Consider the following 10,919-nt stretch of genomic DNA (forward strand, 5'->3'; position numbering starts at 1 on the left):
TGAATCCATCGATGCAAGTGTGGGTTAATGAGCTTGAGCTTTGGGAGAGAGTTAGGTTCTTGTCATCCTTATGGGCTTCCATTTCTTTAAAATTCAAAAAGTACAGCCTCTCTTCTATTTTTCAAAGTAACAGATATCTGACCTAAAAAAATGCATATCAGTGGCTTAATTGCAAAGAAAAACTCAGAATCTGGATGAGGTATATGTGGCAAAATAGTAAACAGTTAATGTAAGACTTTAATTTCTGCACATGAAGGCATTTACCTCTGCGGATCTCTCCAGAGCTTCAAGCTGCTCCAAAAATCCTTCTGCAGCTTGAAATCACCAACAAACAGGAAACCAATCAATATCTTTCTTCTGAATATGGAAAATAGTCATTATATAGTCTTATAATTGAAGTACTCACATTGGAAAACTCTAACACCATTAAGATTTTCATTCTCCATAATTGAACCTCTTGGTGAAAACCCTTCCTCTGACTCTTCTGGAACAGAAGAAGGGGGTTGAGGTGGAGAAACATATGCCACTCTCAATTTGCACTCCACAACCACATGTCCTGCCTCTTTATTGAACTACAGACAACCCTAATCCCCCAAATGAATAGCATTCGACATAAAGAACCCATACACATCAGAATCCACAACATTGTGTACTGTAAGTACCACTTCTAGAGTAATCTCTTTTGGAGTTGCACCATCATTGGTTTTTACACACTGAAGGATAAACTTGTCCTTGCATTGCAGGTCTGGAGCAGCCTCTTTCTATGCTTGCACTGTAACTAAATCAGAACATACAATTTTTAACATTAATCTTTGTAAGGTAACAAATTCACATATACAACAAACATGACCAATACAACACAAATGAACCAGAAAAAGCAACCTGTACAGAAATTATATTCGAGCAATATTTCTTGCACTTGGGTCAGCAACCTGTCCTCTCAAACTCTTGCTCTTTCCTGGTTCATACCAATAATAATTCAAACACAAATTTTTATAATCTAACTCATACCACAACAAAAATTAAATAAATTTTATTGTAAATTTTGATAGATAAGTAAGAACATAAGCAACTAAAGTTAGTGAAGTCAAACAGAACAAAGGAATAAGAGATTGAGAATTTTCTGATGTAATTTACCTTCTCCAAGAATGGAGTATATATACAAGATACATCAAGACCTATTAGGAAACTAATTACAACAGAATAATCCTAATAATACACAATATTCACAATCCTAATTACATGGCATGACTCACGCCAACACTCCCCCTCAAGTTGGTGCATACAGATCACGGATGCCCAACTTGTCAAGTGAGTCATAGAAGGCTTTACTTGAGAGAGCCTTTGTAAGAATATCCGCCAACTGTTCTTAAGTAGGAACGAAGGGAAACATAATGATCTGTCCATCCAGCTTCTCTTTAATGAAGTGTCGATCTACCTCCACATGCTTCGTTCGATCATGCTGAACAGGATTGTGAGCAATTTCAATTGCAGCCTTATTATCACAATAAAGCTGCATAGCCTTTTCCTGCCTGAATCCCAAATCCCTCAACAAATTTCTCAACCACAACAACTCACAAAGTCCTCGGGCCATTCCTCTATACTCTGCTTCTGCACTAGAACGAGCCACCACCTTTTGTTTCTTGCTCTTCCAAGTAACCAAGTTACCACCCACAAATGTGAAGTAGCCCGAAGTAGACCTGCGATCTGTAATATTACCTGCCCAGTCCGCGTCTGTGTATCCGGAAACATCCAAGTGACTGTGTTTTGAAAAGAGTAATCCCTTCCCTGGAGCAGACTTTAAATACCGCAAAATACGAAATACAGCATCCATATGAGTCTTACTGGGATTATGCATAAACTGACTCACCACACTAACAGCATAGGCTAAATCTGGTCTAGTGTGGGATAAATAAATCAACCGGCCAACTAACCTCTGGTATCTTGCTTTATTCGTAGGTACTTGATCCAAGTACTCTGCTAACCGATGATTTTGCTCAATAGGAGTATCAACAGGTTGACTGTCAAGCATACCTGTTTCTGCCAGCAAGTCGAGAACATACTTCCTCTGACTCAACACAATACAATCCTTCCCACGAGCAACTTCAATTCCCAAGAAATATTTCAAATTACCCAAATCTTTCATCTCAAATTCTAAAGATAACTGATCTTGTAACCTTTGAATCTCCTCAAAGTCATCACCTGTCACAACCATGTCATCAACATAAATAATCAAGGCAGTCACTTTACCACACCGATGTTTAAGGAACAAGGTGTGATCTGAATTGCTTTGCCGGTAGCCAATTTTCTTCATGAACTTGGTGAACCTGCCAAACCAAGCTCTGGGAGACTGCTTCAAACCATAAAGAGATTTTTTCAATCTACACACCACCTGCTCTCCAGTAGAAGTACCATATCCAGGAGGCAAATCCATATAAACCTCTTCATGCAAATCACCATGCAAGAATGCATTCTTAACATCAAACTGTTGTAAAGGCCAATCAAGATTAGCAGCTAACGAAAGAAGTACCCGAATTGTGTTAATTTTGGCCACTGGTGCAAATGTCTCATCATAATCCACTCCATACTTTTGAGTATAGCCTTTAGCCACTAGTCTTGCCTTGTACCTGTCCACCGATCCATCTGAATTGTGTTTCACAGTATACACCCACTGACAACCAACTGTCTTCTTCCCGGGTGGTAATGATACTAGCTCCTACGTACAATTCTTCTCAAGAGCATCCATTTCGACTGTCATTGCTTGCATCCACTTCTCATCCCTCATTGCATCCTGCACTTTACTAGGGAGAGACACAGAAGATAATTGATTCACAAATGCTACATACGGTTTAGACAGCCTATGGGTCGACACATAATTAGCAACGGGGTATTTAGCTTTGGCATTTAGAGTAGGTTCATAGTGCTTCGGGGGTTGACCACGGGTGGAACGACTAGGCAGAGTTTTGGTGGGAACAATATCTGACACAGAAGAAGGAACACTAGTTGACACAGAAGGAGTATTAGATAAAGAATGATTAGAACCTACCTCGGGTGATGATTGAGCAGGCGAGACCACTGAAGGAGAGGGAGAGACAGAAGAACTGTTCAAAACGGCATTGGTGACATCGGGAATTTCATCGGAAACATAATCAGAAACTTCCTCTTCAACCAACCGGTCAGACTGATCCGATAGACTGGTCAGTAACTGACTACCCAAATTCTCTTCTCCATTCGGTGGGCTGCTGTCCTATTTTTCAAGTTCCGTTCCATAACACTCTAGCCTTGAGAACTCGGATGCTAGTCTCCCATCTTGCCCACTAAACAAATCTTCATAATAACAAGACTTCTCCGCCTGACAAGGAGTCACAGGAGGCAAAAAATAACATGCATCTTCACTAAACGTAACATCCATGGTGACATAAAACTTCTGGGATTGAGGATGATAACATTTGTAACCTTTCTGATGAGAACTATACCCCACAAACACACACTTAAGGGCTCTAGCATCCAACTTTGACCTCTGATTCTTATATAGATGAACATAAGCAATACAACCAAAGACACGAGCAGGAAGAGTATTAGAAGATGGAATAGAAACATAGTTAGACAGGACCTCAAGTGGGACATGACCTTGAAGAGGGACAGACGGAAGACGATTGATTAGATGAGAAGCACACAATACGGCCTCTCCCCAAAGATACTTAGGCATGTTAGCACTAAGTAGAAGAGACCGAGCCATGTCCAGAAGATGACGATTTTTCCGTTCAGACACCCCATTTTGCTCAGGTGTCTATGAGCATGAAGTTTGATGTATGATGCCATGATGTTGGAAATATTCATGAAAAGAATGATTGACAAACTCACCCCCATTATCGGAACGAAAGACCTTAACATGAGCATCATATTGAGTACGAACAAGCTTATGGAATGCTGTAAAAGCAGAGAAAACAGAATCTTTGGACTTAAGTAAAACCACCCAGGATAATCGAGTAAAGTCATCAATGAATAACACAAAATATCTCATTCCAGAAAGGGTAGAATGTTTAGAAGGACCCCACACATCTGAATGAATTAACTCAAAAGGCATAGTACTTGAAGGATAACTAGACCTATGACTCTTAGCCAAAGCACAAGTTTCACAATGCAGGCTAGACTCACTAACTCCCAAAAACAATGAAGGCATGGACTTCTTCATAACTCCAAAAGATGGATGACCCAAATGCCTATGCCACAACCATAGCTCACTTAATCTGTCAGAATTCAATGTCAGGGCTAAAGGCTGTTCCGGTGCTTGTGTTGGCTCTGCGTACATGCAATCCAAGTGAAACAGTCTCCCCCTCAGGTCTCCCTTGCCCATGATCACCCTAGTGCACAGATTCTGAAAAATAACATACATTGGATAAAAGGTTACAGAACATTTATTTTGTGATCCCAACTGGGATACAGACAAAAGATGATGAGACAATGAGGGTACATAAAGCACATCATGCAATACAATGGATGGTGTAACCTAAACAGACCCAATACCTAAGACTGGAAAAGACGCACCATTCGCATTAGAAACATGGGATATAGAAGGGGATGACATAGACATAAAGAAGGACTTATCATAGGTCATATGGTCAGACGCACCAGAGTCAATTATCCATGTATCACTACCAGTAAAGTCAGAAACATGTAAAGCAACACCAATTTTACCTCGAGTTCCCTTAGTCAAGGAAACATTACCCTGTGAGGGATCTTGTCCTGCAATGCCGTAGAAGTCAGGTTCTGGCACTAATTGGACTGCCGCTTTGCCTCTTTGACTACCACCACGTCCTCCAGTATTACTGTCGGTAAGAGTCAAATCCACCATCCTTTTTTTTTTTTCTTTTTTTTTTTCCAGACCCTACAAATTGTAACAAAAAGAATACCAAAGAACCAGGATGGATATGGACGGACACAAGAACAAAAAGGATGAACTGATGGACAAAGGATGAAATCAACTTGTAGAAGCAAAAGAACCAATTCACGACTTGCAGAAGCAAAAGAACCAATTCGATAAAAAGAACCAAGGCAAGAGAATCAACCAACCAAAAGAACCAATTCAACCAAATCAAAAAGGACCGAATCAAAAGAACAAACCGAATCCGAATGGATCTCGGCTCTGATACCAAGTCAAACAGAACAAAGGAATAAGAGATTGAGAATTTTCTGATGTAATTTACCTTCTCCAAGAATGGAGTATATATACAAGATACATCAAGACCTATTAGGAAACTAATTACCAGACCTATTAGGAAACTAATTACAACAGAATAATCCTAATAATACACAATATTCACAATCCTAATTACATGGCATGACTCACGCCAACAAGTGATAATGAAAACAACAGCAGCATAATATTCACATAAGCTTTTGGATAGAAGTTTACTTAATGTGGACATGATATGAACATTTCCGCTTAGTCAGTTGGTCTTTACCTTTTCTATACGCTCAACCTCCATACTTAAACAATAAACACCCGAACCTTCATAAATCTCTGAACATATAAAAAACCAAAACTGTTTCCCCCTCCATTCTTCCATGGTAACAATTAATGCCCAAACATAATGAAGGTAAATTCGACTCTGCTATTTGTTTATTTTAGTATTCATTGAAAATAGAAGAGGTAGACAGACAACACCAGAAAAGCTAGTAAATCTTCTCCTGCAATTTTCAGTGATCTATAATTCCTATTCAATTGTCACGTTCCCACTGACTTTTTCCACAAATGGTTTTCTGATTTAGAATTAATATTCTACATTTTTTTTTTTTTTGCTTAATGATGATATTCACCCAACTGAAGTTGTTAACTTGAAAGATAAACTATTCCGAGTAATTTAAAAAAAAAAAAAAATCGCGAAATGAGATTTTACTCTTGATTCAAACATTCTCTTTCCATTCATTCTCTCAGCAAATATTTGATTACAAATATTTACCTTCTTCCTCTCCTTTTCTCATTATCATCAATGTCAACAATAGTGTCATCTTTGAAATTTTTACAGAGATTAACAATGAAAACAAAGGAGTGAAACTGTAGGATAAAAACTACTTTTGATAGCTTGAAATATCTCTAATTAATCACCCAGATTTCGAAGTAGAAGAAAAACAAAACTTGTAAGGGATATTTTGTATGTAAATGAAAAATTAAATAAACAATAAAAAAGAAAAGCAGATAAAAAATAACAAAAACTACAGAAAAGAAAAGATTTGAAGACTAATTGAATGAAACTACAAATTAATCATATGTTAAAACCAATCGAATACAGTAGCAACGCAGCGAAAAAATGAATGAAAAGCTTGAATCAAAGAATTTGAATCAGACCGTCACTAGCTTTTAGACATGGAGTACAATTTTGTATGTAAATGAAAAATTAAATAAACGTAAAATTCTGACCAAGCCTTTGAGTGATACTGATGTTGATGGGGCGGTTTTGAGATGTCCGCTAAGACGAGAGAGTGATGTTGATGTCCGCTAATCCCTTTGGACACTGTTGGTGCAATCTGGAAGCATCACAAACTTTCCCTTTGTCTGGATTCTGGATTTGAACTATTTGGCAGTATATAGAAGTGTTCTACATCGACTTGGATAATGAAATATCCAGCCAGAAATACGTTGCTCCAGCTTGAATTGCATCTCTTCCATTGCTAACCTTGATAGTCTGCAATAGCTGATGTCGATGCAAACAGGTATTTCCAGAAAGAGCAAGAACCATAATTTCTCTATCCTTATCCTATCCATCAAAGTCAGCGGCAGAACCACAAAAACAAAATATCTCAGCTGAGATTCAAACCCTCACCAACTGTTCCCTATTTTGTAGCATAGTGACACCGTGGAACTCATCTTCAGTATATGGTCATAAATTAATCCCCACCTTGCTAAAACTGCACTCTACTACTCAATGAATTAAAAAGCGCGCCCCTGAGGCTCAAAAGGCGAATTCCAGGCCTGAAATTGAGTGTGTTTCGGTGGCTAGGCGACGACGCTGGTGAGGTGTTCTCCAAGGCGTGAAAGGCGTCCTCCAAAGCCCTAAAGGCGTACGCGCAGAAAAAAAAAAAAAGAAAAGTGATGTCGTTTTGAAACTGATCGGGTTTAAAGGCTTCTCCATGTCGCGACCCCAGAGCAATTAAGCATTTAGATCCGATCTTAGCCCTCTCTTTCCAAAAGGCATGAAATTCGATCCCTAACCCAGAGTTCGAGTTAGGAGTTCGATTTCGATTCGCAGCAGTCAATTTGAGCTTGATTGGAGGTCGATTTGCAGCAGGCTATTTGAAGGTACTGGAGTTGGATACTTGGATTCGCAACAAGCCATTTGAACTTTTGAAGGTATGATTCCCGATTTCCCGATTTCAGGTTGTTCCCGATTTCCTGTCTAGACAATCATATATGTCCAGCAACCCCATTAATTTGGTTGCAATAGTTTGCAGATTAATTTTGATCTTTTAGATATTCTTGTTTGTGGGTTACTGTCATTTTGCAGATTTTGATCTTATGGGTTCATATTGTTTGTGGGTTACTGTCAATTTTGCAGATTTTGTGATCCCATTGGAATTGATTTAGATTTTGTTGGATTGAGTTTGAGTTTTGAGTATGGTTACTGTCAATGTTCTTGGTCCTCTTTTGAAGTAGCAGCTGGAAGATATTCCACAGTTTTCGTCATTATAATAGTTGTGTTAATTGAGTAGAAATTGTAGTGATAGACCTCATGAGAAAACCTGTGATGATGGTACTTGTTTAGCAACATTTTCACTATTTAGTAATTGTTAAGTTTTCAGAAAACAGATTCTGATTTCTCTGGTAGTACTTTGTTTGTAGCATGGATGAGAGTGGATAATATCAAGGCCTCTATTTATAACTTATATTTAAGGCTTGTATACTTATATTCTAAGAATGCTGCTTCTTTGATTTCTTTCCAGTCTCTAAGTTCGGCTGGAAATTGAAGGTTGTCGTAGGTAATATCCAGAATCCTATTATTCTTCAGCTGTTTAACGTTCTCCAGGCTCCTATATCCATTAATGCCTGAAACATCTCATTGTTCTGCTGCCAGCTGCTACTATTGCAGGAACTGCTGGTATCTTATTGTTTGTCATTCTCTTCCGTTGGATTTCACTGATTAGGGAAAATGACAATGAATCCTGCACTTTGACATAAAACCACATAATATCCTTTTGGATGAAAACTTTTTCCCAAAGATTTCTGACTTTGGTCTTTCTAAACTTTGTACAAGGAAGGAGAGCATTATTTCAATGTTGGATGCTAGAGGGACAATAGAGTATATAGCTCCACAGTTTTGAATCATAATGTGGTATGTATAAGAGTAGAAATTACATGAATATAGGTGATTTATACGTAAGGCTTACGCCTTATGCGCCTTATGCCTCAAGGCTGCAAGGCTCTCCTGAAAACACTTCGGGTACGCCTTCAGCGTTTTAAAACATTGCTACTACTACACACCACCAAAAAATGCCGGAAGCAGTGGTGATAGTAGTTGGGGCGGGCCCGTCCGGCCTCGCCATGGCCGGCTGTCTCAGCCGGCTCGAAATCCCATACCTACTTCTTGAAAGAGAGGACTGCTATGCTCCTCTTTGGAAGAAGTACTCCTACGACCGTCTCCACCTTCACCTTCAGAAGCAGGTCTGTGAGCTCCCCCACATGTCATTCCCGTCCTCTTATCCCACGTATGTACCCAAAAAACAGTTCATTCAGTACTTGGATGACTACGTTGCACATTTCAAGATCAGTCCCATGTACCACAGAAATGTCGAGTCTGCAAGTTATGATCAGGGTTGTGAGAGATGGGTTGTGAAGACGATAAACAATGATGAGTTCTGTCGTGGTGAGGAGGAGGAATTTTTGGGAAGGTTTTTGGTGGTGGCTACTGGTGAAACAACAGATCCATATGTGCCAGAGATTGAAGGGTTGAGTAGTTTCAATGGGGAGGTTCTTCACTCGACCCGATTCAAATCCGGGGCTGAGTTCAAGAACAAGAATGTTTTGGTTGTCGGCTCTGGGAATTCCGCCTGGAAATTGCTTTGGATCTGGCAAACCATGGTGCAAAGACTTCAATAATTGTTCGGAGCCCGGTAAATAGTCAAATCTGACTTACTTTTTTTTTTTTTTTTTTTACCGTGTATGATATGTTGTGGTTAAATATAAGATTTAGCTTTACATTATATGAAATGTTGTGGTATGCGGCAGTTTCATTTTTTGTCAAGGAGGATGATGTACTGGGCCGTGGTTTTGGTGAGATATCTATCATTAAGCAAAGTGGAATCTTTGATGGTTTTGCTTAGCAAGCTGGTCTATGGAGACATGACCAAGTATGGGATAGCCAGGCCAAAAGAGGGCCCCTTCACTATGAAGATCAAGTACGGGAAGTACCCCGTCATTGATGTCGGCACCTGTAGTAAGATCAAGTCCGGCGAGATTCAGGTAAACAAAACAAGATCGTCTGCTCCATACGCATTTTTCGGTTTCATTGTTTCAAGTTTGTATTAACAAGATAATTAAATAAAAGTCTAAAACAAAGACTTGCAATGCAGGTTTTACCCGCAGAAATAGCTAGCATAAGAGGAAACGATGTGGAACTCAAAAATGGGAAGTCATACCAATTTGAGTCCATCGTTTTCTGCACCGGATTCAAGAGATCAACATGTTCGTGGCTCAAGGTGATTATACTAATCAATTACAATAAACAAAGTGTAGTTGTTTTTTGGCCTCAATTCATATGGATTTATTTATTTTGACTAGGGGGATGATTATCTTTTGAAAGAAGATGGGATTCCAAGACAAAGTGTTCCAAACCATTGGAAAGGACAGAAAGGTTTGTATTGTGTTGGACTAGCAGGAAGAGGACTATACGGATCTGGTGTGGAGGCTCAAAACACAGCCAATGATATCAAGTCGTCTCTGTAATTTTCAAAACCAAGACCGTCATAGCTACGTACCTTGAATATATTTCTCTTCTTTTTCTAATGTTCTGTGGGGGTATGTATAAAAAATGTGATGAATGTTAATTTCTACAAAATCAAAGAATGAATAGCTTATAACTATTGTTACAGTAGCAATTACAACAAGGATCTCCAGGCTGACTGGAGCAACTTACGGATACAAAATTACAATTTATGCTACCTCAAGAACAGTTGGGAAAATTGTTACACTTAGCTCTAGCAAAGCTCAACAATCAATAATAAGAATAATGCTAATAATAGAAGAGAATAATATAGGCCTCAAACTTATAACAATCTTCCGACTGATGGCTTCACTTGCATTGGGAAAAATCTGGTTTACGAAGGAGATATTAAGCCCAAATAAGTCCATCAAAGCCAATTTCCAGTTTTGAAACCAGACTGTCACCCAAATACTCCTGGTCAGCTTGGCCGTCCACAACTGAATCTACGGAGGGCTCCAACAGATCGGAAGATCTTTCAGGTGGAATCCAGTAATCTTTGAGAATGCTGGTTGAAGAAGCTAGCGCAGCTTCTCTTTCTACAACTGTTATGTAGTTGTGTTCAAATTCGAAGACAAAGTACTTGTGCTTGCATGCTGATTAAAAGCAAAGCCCCAACCATAAAAATCAGAGTGGGATAAATCGAAGAGTAGATACTTAAAAAAGGGTCTTACTACTTACAATCTACAAGGTGCGCTAAATGACGAATATTCTTTATTGGAGTTCCATTTAACTTCAAAACTTGAAATTGGATTTTTGTTAGAGTGAACGCATGTGGTTGGCTGATTTGTACATGGTAACAGAAAACTTGCCTATTGATTGCTCATATCTTCATACCCTATATTTACTTCATTTGCTAAGACCTATCAATGAGAAAGACTCAAGGGATGAGAAAATATAAACTCGACTGAAGAAAATTGCATCAAAGAGAACAATGTATAGATA

General features: G+C 38.9%; 1 pseudogene; it reads left to right on the forward strand.

The window, feature by feature from the left end:
- Positions 1-8,473: 8,473 nt before the first annotated feature.
- Positions 8,474-10,085, forward strand: LOC112172755 (annotated as a pseudogene).
- The last annotated feature ends 834 nt before the right edge of the window (positions 10,086-10,919 follow it).

The sequence above is a fragment of the Rosa chinensis genome, chromosome 6 (assembly GCF_002994745.2).
Source record: "Rosa chinensis cultivar Old Blush chromosome 6, RchiOBHm-V2, whole genome shotgun sequence".
NCBI classification, from domain to species: Eukaryota; Viridiplantae; Streptophyta; class Magnoliopsida; order Rosales; family Rosaceae; genus Rosa; species Rosa chinensis.